This window comes from Rutidosis leptorrhynchoides, chromosome 3 (genome assembly GCF_046630445.1).
Source record: "Rutidosis leptorrhynchoides isolate AG116_Rl617_1_P2 chromosome 3, CSIRO_AGI_Rlap_v1, whole genome shotgun sequence".
Taxonomy (NCBI): domain Eukaryota; kingdom Viridiplantae; phylum Streptophyta; class Magnoliopsida; order Asterales; family Asteraceae; genus Rutidosis; species Rutidosis leptorrhynchoides.
This window is the reverse complement of record NC_092335.1, coordinates 23,518,955-23,533,014: the sequence shown is the minus strand read 5'-3', so window position 1 is coordinate 23,533,014 and position 14,060 is coordinate 23,518,955. Positions and strand designations below refer to the sequence as shown.

The window sequence follows — 14,060 nt, the reverse complement described above, 5'->3', positions numbered from 1 at the left end:
TTAATACTTACAATTATTAAATTAAAAAGTTATTTTACTAGTATTTGAATAATGATTAAAAATATAATATTATATACAAGTAAAAAACTTAATTTTCATGTCATTATACATATAACTTGTACATATGGTTTTATAATTAATAAAATTATTTGGATTTTCTAATAAAAAGTTGTATATTATTATTACCCGCGGGTCACGGGTATCCGCGGGTCACGGGCATGGGCGAAATATTTTTACTCGAGGGTGGGTGTAACAACCCTGATTTTTCCGTTACTTCCGTTAACCTTCCGTTAGTTTATTTAACGGCGATTATTTAACTTTTGTGTGTTTATGTGTAATAAATGCATACTTGATCTTCGAAGGGTTACAATAATTAATATGGGTTGATATTAATTCAAATAAATATTTCGGATAATGAGATACGATAAAAACGATACGATTTTGATAATAGCTTTTTGAGCAACGAAACGCTCGGGTTTATTTTAATAATTAATTTTATTAATTATTAACTTTTTAAAATATTTAATTTATTGGGTTTTTAATAAATTAAACGATTGGTTGCGTTTAACGATCGGGTTAGCGTTCCGGGCCTTCGGTACGACTAAACGGCACTTAAAACGGACCACGATTACACGAAATTGCAAAACGAGAGCCCGGGAGTCACTCCCATGGGCCATTCGGCCGACCCCCTCCCCTCTCCCCTTATTTTGTTAAGTTTTGACTACTTGAGGGACTTATGTGCTAATTGTTTAAACTAGGGTAAGTATAAATGCAAGTATTAACACAAATTAGGTAAAACCCTCACTAGAAAAATTGTGAAGTCGATCCCTCCTCCCCTCTCTTGACCGTCGACCATCATCACCACCACCATACCTTCAATTTTCAATTTTTGATAAAACCTCAAGAACAAACGTTGTAATTCTCGATCTCCTCTACGCTTTGGTATAAACAATTTTGTGATCAAAGGTATATTTACATAAACCCTAATCTCTAAAATCAAATTTTTGTTAAGGTTTCATGGATTAGGTTGTCTATTGCTCAAGTCTTGATGTTTGATGATTACTAGATGCGATAAATTGCTCGTTGTGATTGTTTAATGCAAAAACCGAATTGTTTATTGTGTGATTAGTGAATTTTGATTTTTCAAATGTTGATATTATGTTATAATCAGATTCCTTGCGAAAAACTATTGAGTTTAGGCTTTGGAATCACCTAATTTCGTTTCCGTATGCTCTAGTTATGTCAATTTGAATTATCGTTGTGTTTTTGTTGCTTGATCAGAAATCTGGTATTGATAGACAACAAATTGGCATGTGAGACTTATACCACTGGAAATATAATTTAAAAACACTCAATTTAGACTAGGATATCATATCGTTTGCTTATGTATAGCCCGAGATATGCTTGAATTAGTGTAAAAGTAGTTTTATACAGCACTTGCATGAAAACGACCTTGTATGATAAAATTTGTTAACTTCTGTGGTTAAAGCTTTGCATATTTGAAAAGTAGATAAAAAGTACTTCATCTTTCATGTGGATATCATAGGCTAATTGTATCTATATCTTCGGATAATCGCGTGCGAATGTGATTAACTAAATGAGAATCGAATCTGTAAATTGCACACGGTTTTGTACTCTGTGGATTGTGTATATTGCATGAGAATGTATGATTCTGGAAAATGAAACTTAACATGATATGTAACTTACTATTAGTTTATGTCAATCTCTGAAACTTTATGCATTCGACACAATAGAGCTATACTTTATGTGAATTCTGATTTGAGCTGAAAACTGAATGTTCAACTTGCACGAATAAACTGTACAAATTGGCTAAACAAAAGTTGCTAGATTTTTGATATGTGTTAGATTAACTTGTTAGTGAACTATGGCCACTGTTCTTGTATCAATTTCATGTTCCTAACTCCGGTTATAGCCAAAACCAAATCAGTGCGCGGTCAGAAACTGACTTGGTAAACCCCAAATGTATCCCTTCTGATTCCTGACTTTTAATTGTTGTATGAGACCCTAGCCGGACTTTTTGGAATCAATTTTAAGTGTAGTGATGATCTGGAGTTTTTCATGTTTGCATGAATTTTGTACTATGAGATAATGTGCTAAGTATGCTACATGTTCATAAACTTTGTGCATAACGATAAACTGAAATTGTGAAAATGATTATTCATGACCTAAAACGTATTGTTTGACTTAGGTTTGACATGTTGACCAATATTTGACATGAACCTAATGATGTTGACTTTAATTGATCACATTGACCAAGTTTGACTTTCGGTTTGACTTCGGTTGACTTTGTTTGACTTGCATGATATAGTTGACTTTCACTTTGAATCGCGTCGAGTCGAGCAATAAGACAACGTACACTATGAAACCACACTTATATAAGATACTTATATTGACCAACCTACATACGTATACTTAGGTTACACTACTCGGGTCTAAACCGTACAAGTCATTTGTCTTTCAATCCGAGCTTGTTTCAAAGGTGAGTCTACAGTCCCGCTTTTTACATGTTTTCAGGGATGAGAATACACGCTGTTATATTTACATTTTCAAATACTTTGTATTGACATGAGTATTACACATATGCATACTGAATTTTGTTCAAAAAAAGCCTCTAGCTTGAATACTTTTAATACCATCGGTGTAAGCACAATTTAGATGGACGGATCCGTTAGGTTGACAACCTCACCCACTATAAAAGCAGTGGTGCATTTACTTTGAACATTAAATACATTTGAACAAGTGTATAACATTTTATGAGGTAAAGGCGGGTATAGTGGCTTCTATACTCGGGTTAATGCTAGTATTCAGGTGCTCGGTGTATGCAGCGATAGAATCTCGTGGTCAAGGAAACTAAACTGTTTTTCTGATAACTGTTTTTCTTCAGATACTGTTACATTACTTTAAACCTGTAGATTCACCAACATTATTTGTTAACCTGTTTTTGCGTGTGTTATTCTCAGGTCCTTAAGAGGTATGCTTCCGCTGTGTTTGCTGCATGACTGGCCATGGAGTCAGCATTTGATTTTAAAGAACATTATTTACTTTCGCATTTAAAACTTTTATACTGTTTAAATACTGTTGGCTTGTGGTTACGATCACAACAGTGTTTCTATTTTGGGATTATTGACTTATGTTTTTGAAAGTTAATTTTGAATAAAATTAAATGCGATTGCTTTAAACGTCTCATATAGAGGGCGTAACTATTAGCTGTGGGACCGGAATTAACACGCCGTCAGATGGTAATTTGGCGGGGTGTTATAGCGGGTAATGGGTCTCAACGTGCAAAAAACAAAACCCGACGGGCGGGTCGCGGGTATATAGAACCCATGCCCGTTACTTGCGGGGGCCATCCCTAGGCATGCTATATGAGAATGGCACTAAAGCCAAGAAGCAATTTGTTGATATTATATTGTTTCTTAAGCGATCAAGAATTTATAGGGCAATCACTGTTGAATGCACACCCTATTACTCACACAAGAGAATCTTCTGGAAGAATGCTAGAGTTGAGACGTAGGAAGGGAAGAAGTTGATTATTGGATCTTTGAACAATACAGTTGTTCGTATCTCATCACATACTATTAGGGAAGATATTGGATTCCTAGATGATGATAAATTGCCTACATCACTGCATCATAAGAAAGTTAGAAGTTGCCTCCTCAGATGTGGGTATGCAGGTGATATTACGAAAGCTATAAAGCGGACAAAGTTTTGTAACCAGTACAGATATCTAACGTTTGTATTGCTGAGATGTTTGAGTCCGATGAAGGGCGGTTATGATGAGATGACCGAGACCTACCGTTCGATGTTTACAACGTTGGTTTTTAACGCTGATTTCAATTTTCTCCGAGGTTATCTTCCAAGGCATGCTGCTAAATGTCAAAAGAAAGAGTCATTTGGTATTTCCAAGGTTTGTGCAGATAATGATTAACAAACAAGTGAATGGCCTTGCAATGATTCCACGAGACATGATAAGGCTGTTAAATCTGAACGACCTGACCTTCAATCGGATTATGCCGAAGAATAAATGTGTTCCTGAAGTACCTGTTAAACGATTGGTTGGTCATCTTGCTAATGAAAACTATGTGTGTCCAGAGGGTGTATCTTGTAGACACGAGGACAACACATCTGGTGTTGAGACTGAGATTCAAGTGATCCGAGACAAAGAGGTGACTCAACCGACTCCGAAAAAGAATGTTGGTCAACTGTATGATGAGGATGAAGGAGAGGACGTTGACGTAAGCCAATATGAGTTGCGTAAGAGAACCCATGATGAAGGTCCTAGTGTGTCAACGAAGTCGAAACCAAAGCGAATGAGAATTAGACCAGTTCAGAAGGATGGTGATTCCTCTTCAGCTACACAATCACCAAACGTTCCACCTTCTCAAATCAACATTGGTGTAAATGTATCTCAACAACAACAACAACAACAACAACAACAACAGCAAAATCAACCTGTAGTTGGTGCTACTTATGATCAGGCTACGACGAGCATGTTTGGTAAACGGCTGATTCAACTCTCGGCTGACTTTGCAAAGTTTCAATCTAAAGTTACGGATGATAAAGAGAAACAAAATTCCGAAATGACTCAATTGAGAAACACCACTGAACAACAAAAGTTGAAGATTGAGGAGTTGGAGTCAACTGTAAATAGTCAGGCGTTAAGGATTGTGTCAGTTCAGACCGAGTCAAGAGAACTGAAGGAAAGATTGGATGAGTGGGAAAAGAGAGTAGTTTTTGAAGATGAAGGAGAAGGGGTTGATCCATTTGAAATTTGGGATAGAGAACCTGAAGAGTAGGCCGTTGAAATTGCTAAGGGTTATGATGAGAACAATCCACTATACGTTACTCCACTTAAAGTAATAACTCTTTTTGAATATTTAGCTATGCAGGACCATCTTAACCATTATGTTGTTTATGATGATCTAGAATAGGGGGAGATCCCCTACAACCTAACTAGGGAGGAGATCGACAGGCTGGTGCGTCTAGAGTGAGAAGCGAGTGAATTTGCTGATGTAGGGACAACCACAACATCTTCAAGGGCTGATAACCTTGATGATGATTCTAGTGAAACTGTCACGACCCTACTTTTTTCGTTATCTTTTACCGTTTGTATTTAACGTCCGTTATTTGATAATCGTGCCACGTCATTTCTATGACTTATATTATTAATTTAGTAGTAATATATTCCTTATTATGTTTTATATGAATATTTGTATTCGTATTTAAAATTGTACGTTTCTACGTGTCATGGATTTCTATCCGGCGAATCATTTCAGTTTTAAAACCAACGATTAGACTTTTGAGATTTTTGAATTCAAATTATTTTAATTATAATATTTTTATATCATATGTGTATATAAGGTATTTATATATTTTATTTTTCGCGTGTGCGTAATTCCTCCGAAAATTTAATCGCGTAACGACGTTTTCGCATTTCGGGCTTCGTTCGGGCATTCGGGCCACAAGTATTTTTCCATTTGGCCAAAGTGGGCCATGAGGGGCCCACCCTACCTCCTATTTGGCCAAACCCCCTTATCGCCTCCCCATTTCCTTTTTTTTTTTGCATTTTATTTTCTCAATTTTCACATTTCCATTTCCTTAAAGCTAAATCTAGCAAGTCTCCTTTTCTCTCATCCTCCTCCCTTTTCTTTTTTTAGCCATCGACCACAACACACCAACATCATCTTCATCAAATTTTTACTCATTTCAAGGAGCTTTCATCATAATCGGATTCACCGTATCATTCTCTACGCATCTATACTAATCATTTCTTGATTAGGGTATAAACCGTAACCCTAGCTTTTTCAATCTTGATTATTTTTACTGATTTTTTATGTATGATGATGTTATAGTACTTGTGTATGATTGTATTGATGTTATTATGCGTAGAAATACTCGATTTGCTATGTTTTCGGTTTGATCAAAAGTGGACAGCCCTTGTTTCGTTAAAATCAATAAACTTAACATGTGTTTTTGATTGAATAAAGTGTATAGATGAGTACCTCTCATCAAGACAATAATTTTAGGCTTTGGATTCATGTCATTTCGAGTTTCGGATCATAAGTTATGCTTGTTTTAGTGTTTTGATGAAAATGAAATGTAAAAGCTTGTATGATCAGATGGGGTCAGACTTTGTGACCATTTTTGGAGCCTTTAGGGTGTACCATTGGGTTAGGATTAATGATTGGATGAACATTCATGTTCGGGTCATCGAAATCCGAGCCACGGATCACCCGGAATGGCTAAAACAAGTTTTTGAAACGGATTAAAGCAATGTTTGGTTCATGGCTGTATGACATGACTTATGAACTGATCTTAGGGTATTCTTGAGTGCACTAATGTGTCGGGTTGGTTGGTTAGAGGAGGATATATATAAAATTCGTCGAAAACCGACACCCGAGGCTCAAGTTATGACCCGACGAACTTTTAATTAAACTGATGGTTATAAAACTTAAACTTAGGTTATAAATAATGATCTGCATTATAATTAATTACTTATGATATAAAATTAATTATTTTTAATTAAGACTTGTGATATATATTTATTATATCATTTAATAATTATATTATTATTTATTTATTCTTATAATTAAACTGGGGGATGATTCTCACACACACTTTTTTGATCCTCACACACCAATTGAGTATTATTAGAAGAGTAAAAGGTTAAAATAGGTGTGTGAGGATCAAAAAAGTGTGTGTGAGAATCATCCCCCTTAAACTTATGATTTATAATACTTTTATTATTAATGAAAAATACTTATGATAAGTAGGGATGACAATGAATCGGATATAGATCAGTTGAGGCCGTATCCATATCCATATCCATTTAGTGTTTTTAATCCATATCCATATCCATATCCATTTATAAAAATTTCATCCATCCATATCCATATCCGTCGGATGAAGCGGGTTAATGGATAATCATCCATGTCCGTTTAAATTAATTTTATTTTTAACAAATATGATCAAAAGTAATATTTCTTAATAGTTTATGCGACTGAAAGTCACATTTTTACTAATCTATATAACAAATAGTCAACAAATATCCTATTAAACGTATAAAGATATTGATTACCTCCAAGTTTTTTACTTTTTAGTTATATGGAATCACATTTAAATCACCAAATTACGATAAATACATTTAACTAGATTGGTGCCTCGCGCTCCGCTGCGAGTTTTGAACAACCGCAATGAACTGAAAAAATTATTGGTCCTTGCTATTCTTTCCCTACTACCCCTCAAGTTGTAGGTTTGGATGATTTTTTTTTACCTGATGTTGTTGCTGCTGTTTATATAGTACACAATAATTAGCTTAACATTTACATGAGTTTTGTAGTTACATATGTTCCATTAAAAACTAAAAGCAAAACTTCAAGAAACAAAAGTTACTCTATCTGAATGCTTATCATAACCTAAATAAAAAATTAATTAAATGTACATATAAACTCAGTTGAGATATTATAAACTCTAATCAAATAACACTCAGTCAGGTCTATATCCTCAACAATCAACAAAACCTCAAAATCAGCTCGAACAATCAAAGAATCCAGATCTAAATTTCAGTTTAAGTCAAGATTTTTAGTAACTATAACCCTAAATCAAAACTATATTCCACAACTTAGCAAAGCCCATAGAAGAAAATTTTAAATGAACTAACTAATAATAAAACCCATATGAATCTCATAAAACCCACGTCGATTTAGCATAAAGTCAAGATTTTTAGCAGCTATACTACTCAAATCAACACTCTCTTCTTACAAAGATTTGCAACACAACAATAAAAAGAAACATCAAAATAAAGTCATATAAACAAAAAAATTCATATGTATTCCAGTAAACCAATATCTAATGTCACATAAAGTCAAGTTTTTTTAGCAAATAAGAAGAAATAAAATGACAAAAAAGTGAAAAAGCTTACAGAGTCAGATTCAAGATATTCAACATGTAAGAATGAAAAATGATTCAACCTTAATTTCTACTGAAATTCTCCACACAATCTTAAAAAACCATGTTGAAGTTCGAAGGAATTGCGCATTACCTGGAGATGAAGAGGAGAGTGGCCACCATTAATGAATGAAGTCGGTCGGATTGTACTGTTCGGAAAATTATCAAACTCATCATCTACAAATTGAAAACAAATTGTTGCATTAGTCTCACCATTTCTAGAGACTCAAGCCTCTTGGTTATTGATCCAGCATGTATAATTCTTATGTTAGGCATTCGATTGAAGAACTTGTTGGTCATAATGAAGCTAACTATATTCAATCCCCTTTATAAATGTCAACGTTAAGTAACAGCATTAAAGTGGACATGAACCTTTAATTAAGGTTGCTGACCCAAATGGCCGACATCACCCTTCATATTTTACCTTTCCCACCTTATACTAATGACAATAGAAGAACAATTATATATCTATTTCAAGATTATATATAATAATTCTTGAACAGAAGAGATCCACATTCAGCTTTCCTACGATTTCAGCAATAAGAGTTTTTGTTACCCACTTTCAATTTGGCATCAAGTTATAAGTTACCACTATAAGGTCGTAACCAAAACAATACGTGTTCGCAAAACACAATCAACAACCGCCTAGAACAATACATACAGAAAGGAAAAGAAGACAATATTTACCTTTGATAAGTCGAAAAATGGAACTTAGCAGGTACCTACATTCACAAACCGAAAATAACAACGGAAAGAACACATTACTAACTGAACTAATTAACCACTTACAAAATTAATAGAACAACGGTCGTCACCACGACCGCCGTCACCATAACAGCAAAAACATAAACCGTCTTTAATTTCCTCGAATTATACATTTGGTGATACAATGAATCAAAAATAACTTGGAACTAATAAAGCAAAACCCTAACTTTTCAGCTTTCCCTATTCTTTATATGAGGATTTCCTCTTTCTAATCGCAACAAATCACCAGAATATGGTGTGAGCAACAAACTGAACAAAAAAAGAAGAAAAGGAGAAAACAATCGTTACTCACCAGAAACTCCAGGAAAGTGGGATTTGGTTCACTACCGTTCCTTACCTTTCCACCATCGCCATCGCTGTTGTGCCAGCGAAGTCGCCATCAGTTGATAATTGGGGAGGGTGATTAGGTGTGAAGAAATTTAGAAAGAGGTAGAAAGATTGATGAAAGAGTTTGAGAAAGTGAGGAAAAAGTGGGTGTGATAATAGGTAAGGGTATGTTTATAAATTGAAATACCAGCTATCTTTGAGGATTGGGATGGAACGATCTGGAACAAATAATAGAGTAAAACCAAAAGAGGGGAAAAAAAAAAAAAAAAAAAGTACAGTATAACAGTGAAGAGTGACCCTTCTAGCCAATAGGATTAAATAGGATTACAAGGATGATTACGCAAGTTAGTATATAGTTTAATTATTTTAAAAAAACATATTATAAGAAAAAATTTATAGTTTTAGAGAAAATATAAAGCAAGAAGAATATAATCAATGAAATATCACTACATAAATGATATTAATTCGAGTAATAAATTTATATATTTAATTATTTCGGGTGAAAGCGGGTTCATCCATGGATGAAACTTTTTCGTCCATATTCATATCCATATCCATATCCATTTCGGTTCATCCATATCCATATCTATATCCATTTAGATCCTCCATATCCACGAATTATCGGATGGATCGGGTGAATATCAACTGGATCGGGTATCCATTGCCATCCCTAATTTGATAAGTATTAAACTTATGTTATGAGATTATTATATCAAGACTTACAATAAATATTAATTATTTATTTATTATAAGGTCTAGTTATTATTTAATTATAATTTAATTATTAAATACGTATAGTTTAATAATTATATTAAAATACTTATGATATGATTAATAATTCATTATTAATTAATAATACTTATGATATGATTAAAAATTTATTATTAATTAATAATACTTATGTTATGATTAATATTTATTTAATTAATTAAATATTTAGGTTATATTAATTATATCATTAAAACTTATGTTAACTTGATAATTCAAATTAATTTAATTAAACTTATGATATGACATGATTATACAAGTATGACTTTAAATAACATTATAACTTATGTTATTAATATAATTTACACTTTAAATTTCAATGTTGACTAAGTTTGACCAAGGCTGACTTTTGAGTTGACTTTCGGTTGACTTTGATTTTTAGTTGACTTTTATTGACTTTTCTAATTAAGGAAACTTTCATAAGATAATAACTTTCTAAAAATAGAAACTTTTCTAAAATAGAAAATTTCTAAAAATAGAAACTTTCCTAAAATAGAAGCTTTCCTAAAATAGAAAGTTTCCAAAAATGGAAACCTTCTAAAAATAGAAACTTTATAAAATTAGAAAGTACGTGTTATACGCTGTCCTGATCATACCGAAACATACCGAGTGTTGTTCTATGCTTATTTGCAATAAGTACTATACCTATCATACTAAGATTTGACCTAAGTTAGTTATTTATATCGACATACTTTATTTATAGGTCGGTGTTGTGGTCATTCTTGATTACTTTACCATTTATTGTTCGCATTTCTGTGTTGTTGCTTCATTTACGTTAAGTGAGTTATAGTCCCACTTTTCATACTATTTTAAAGTACTTTTGGGATGAGATTACATGCAAATTTTTGTTTTACGTTTAGACACAAGCGGAAATAAATTTAAATTATTCATTATGAGTTGAATGAAAATATTCCCTAATCTGGTAACTGTAATCACTGGTTTCTACTGGTGAACGCGAATCCTATGGATAAATCTATCGGGCTTGACAACCCCATTTCGAGCTGGAACAAAATTTTTTGAAAACTAAGCCGTGCATATTTCGTTCCAGGTATTCCATACGTCCAAACCCACCGAATAACCAAGTTAGGAGTCGTTCTAATCTAGATAATCACCCTAGGTTCGACTATTTCGACCTAGATACGACCCGTTATTCGATTAACCTTGTTTTAGAAGTTTTCTAACTGCAGATCGAGTTACAAACGATTCAAGATCCTTAGAATCGACGTCTACATTAAAGAAACAGAATCGGGTTTGCTGACATTGGAACTAACTATCTTTACTGAGTTTCATCTACATATATAGCATAAACAGCCGAACCAAACAACTAGCTAAAATGACCTAACCAAAAACTCAAGCTCAAGGTAAAACACAACAAACGTTTCAAGCAACAAAATTAGGGTACTGTAGTGACCCGAACTTTTCCATGTTTATATATATTAATTGAGATTGATGTTTACATGATTAAATGTTTCCAACATGTTAAGCAATCAAACTTGTTAAGACTTGATTAATTGAAATAGGTTTCATATAGACGATTGACCACCCAAGTTGACCGGTGATTCACGAACGTTAAAACTTGTAAAAAACTATATGATGACATATATATGGTTATATATATAGTTAACATGATATTATGATAAGTAAACATATCATTAATTATATTAACAATGAACTACATATGTAAAAACAAGACTACTAACTTAATGATTTTGAAAGGAGACATATATGTAACGTTTATCGTTATAACGACATTTAATGTATATATATCATATTAAGAGATATTCGTACATCATAATATCATGATAATATAATAATTTAAAATCTCTTTTGTTATTATAAACATTGGGTTAACAACATTTAACAAGATCATTAACCTAAAGGTTTCAAAACAACACTTACATGTAACGACTAACGATGACTTAACGACTCAGTTAAAATGTATATGCATGTAGTGTTTTAATATGTATTTATACACTTTTGAAAGACTTAAATACACTTATCAAAATACTTCTACTTAACAAAAATGCTTACAATTACATTCTCGTTCAGTTTCATCAACAATTCTACTCGTATGCACCCGTATTCGTACTCGTACAATACACAGCTTTTAGATGTATGTACTATTGGTATATACACTCCAATGATCAGCTCTTAGCAGCCCATGTGAGTCACCTAACACATGTGGGAACCATCATTTGGCAACTAGCATGAAATATCTCATAAGATTACAAAAATATGAGTAATCATTCATGACTTATTTACATGAAAACAAAATTACATATCCTTTATATCTAATCCATACACCAACGACCAAAAACACCTACAAACACTTTCATTCTTCAATTTTCTTCATCTAATTGAATTCTCTCAAGTTCTATCTTCAAGTTCTAAGTGTTCTTCATAAATTCCAAAAGTTCTAGTTTCATAAAATCAAGAATACTTTCAAGTTTGCTAGCTCACTTCCAATCTTGTAAGGTGATCATCCAACCTCAAGAAATCTTTGTTTCTTACAGTAGGTTATCATTCTAATACAAGGTAATAATCATATTCAAACTTTGGTTCAATTTCTATAACTATAACAATCTTATTTCAAGTGATGATCTTACTTGAACTTGTTTTCGTGTCATGATTTTGCTTCAAGAACTTTGAGCCATCCAAGGATCCATTGAAGCTAGATCCATTTTTCTCTTTTCCAGTAGGTTCATCCAAGGAACTTAAGGTAGTAATGATGTTCATAACATCATTCGATTCATATATATAAAGCTATCTTATTCGAAGGTTTAAACTTGTAATCACTAGAACATAGTTTAGTTAATTCTAAACTTGTTCGCAAACAAAAGTTAATCCTTCTAACTTGACTTTTAAAATCAACTAAACACATGTTCTATATCTATATGATATGCTAACTTAATGATTTAAAACCTGGAAACACGAAAAACACCGTAAAACCGGATTTACGCCGTCGTAGTAACACCGCGGGCTGTTTTGGGTTAGTTAATTAAAAACTATGATAAACTTTGATTTAAAAGTTGTTATTCTGAGAAAATGATTTTTATTATTAACATGAAACTATATCCAAAAATTATGGTTAAACTCAAAGTGGAAGTATGTTTTCTAAAATGGTCATCTAGACGTCGTTCTTTCGACTGAAATGACTACCTTTACAAAAACGACTTGTAACTTATTTTTCCGACTAGAAACCTATATTTTTTTTGTTTAGATTCATAAAATAGAGTTCAATATGAAACCATAGCAATTTGATTCACTCAAAACGGATTTAAAATGAAGAAGTTATGGGTAAAACAAGATTGGATAATTTTTCTCATTTTAGCTACGTGAAAATTGGTAACAAATCTATTCCAACCATAACTTAATCAACTTGTATTATATATTATGTAATCTTGAGATACCATAGACACGTATACAATGTTTCGACCTATCATGTCGACACATCTATATATATTTCGGAACAACCATAGACACTCTATATGTGAATGTTGGAGTTAGCTATACAGGGTTGAGGTTGATTCCAAAATATATATAGTTTGAGTTGTGATCAATACTGAGATACGTATACACTGGGTCGTGGATTGATTCAAGATAATATTTATCGATTTATTTCTGTACATCTAACTGTGGACAACTAGTTGTAGGTTACTAACGAGGACAGCTGACTTAATAAACTTAAAACATCAAAATATATTAAAAGTGTTGTAAATATATTTTGAACATACTTTGATATATATGTATATATTGTTATAGGTTCGTGAATCAACCAGTGGCCAAGTCTTACTTCCCGACGAAGTAAAAATCTGTGAAAGTGAGTTATAGTCCCATTTTTAAAATCTAATATTTTTGGGATGAGAATACATGCAGGTTTTATAAATGATTTACAAAATAGACACAAGTACGTGAAACTACATTCTATGGTTGAATTATCGAAATCGAATATGCCCCTTTTTATTAAGTCTGGTAATCTATGAATTAGGGAACAGACACCCTAATTGACGCGAATCCTAAAGATAGATCTATTGGGCCTAACAAACCCCATCCAAAGTACCGGATGCTTTAGTACTTCGAAATTTATATCATATCCGAAGGGTGTCCCGGAATGATGGGGATATTCTTATATATGCATCTTGTTAATGTCGGTTACCAGGTGTTCACCATATGAATGATTTTTATCTCTATGTATGGGATGTGTATTGAAATATGAAATCTTGTGGTCTATT

At 32.8% G+C, this 14,060-nt stretch overlaps 1 long non-coding RNA gene across 1 annotated transcript; it reads right to left on the bottom strand.

Moving 5' to 3' along the window:
* Positions 1-7,830: 7,830 nt before the first annotated feature.
* LOC139895849 (uncharacterized) lies at positions 7,831-9,208 on the bottom strand. Its single transcript, XR_011776051.1, has 3 exons — positions 9,026-9,208; positions 8,656-8,690; positions 7,831-8,145 (listed from the first exon to the last, which is right to left on the bottom strand). It is a non-coding gene; the product is annotated as an uncharacterized lncRNA (long non-coding RNA).
* Positions 9,209-14,060: the final 4,852 nt, after the last annotated feature.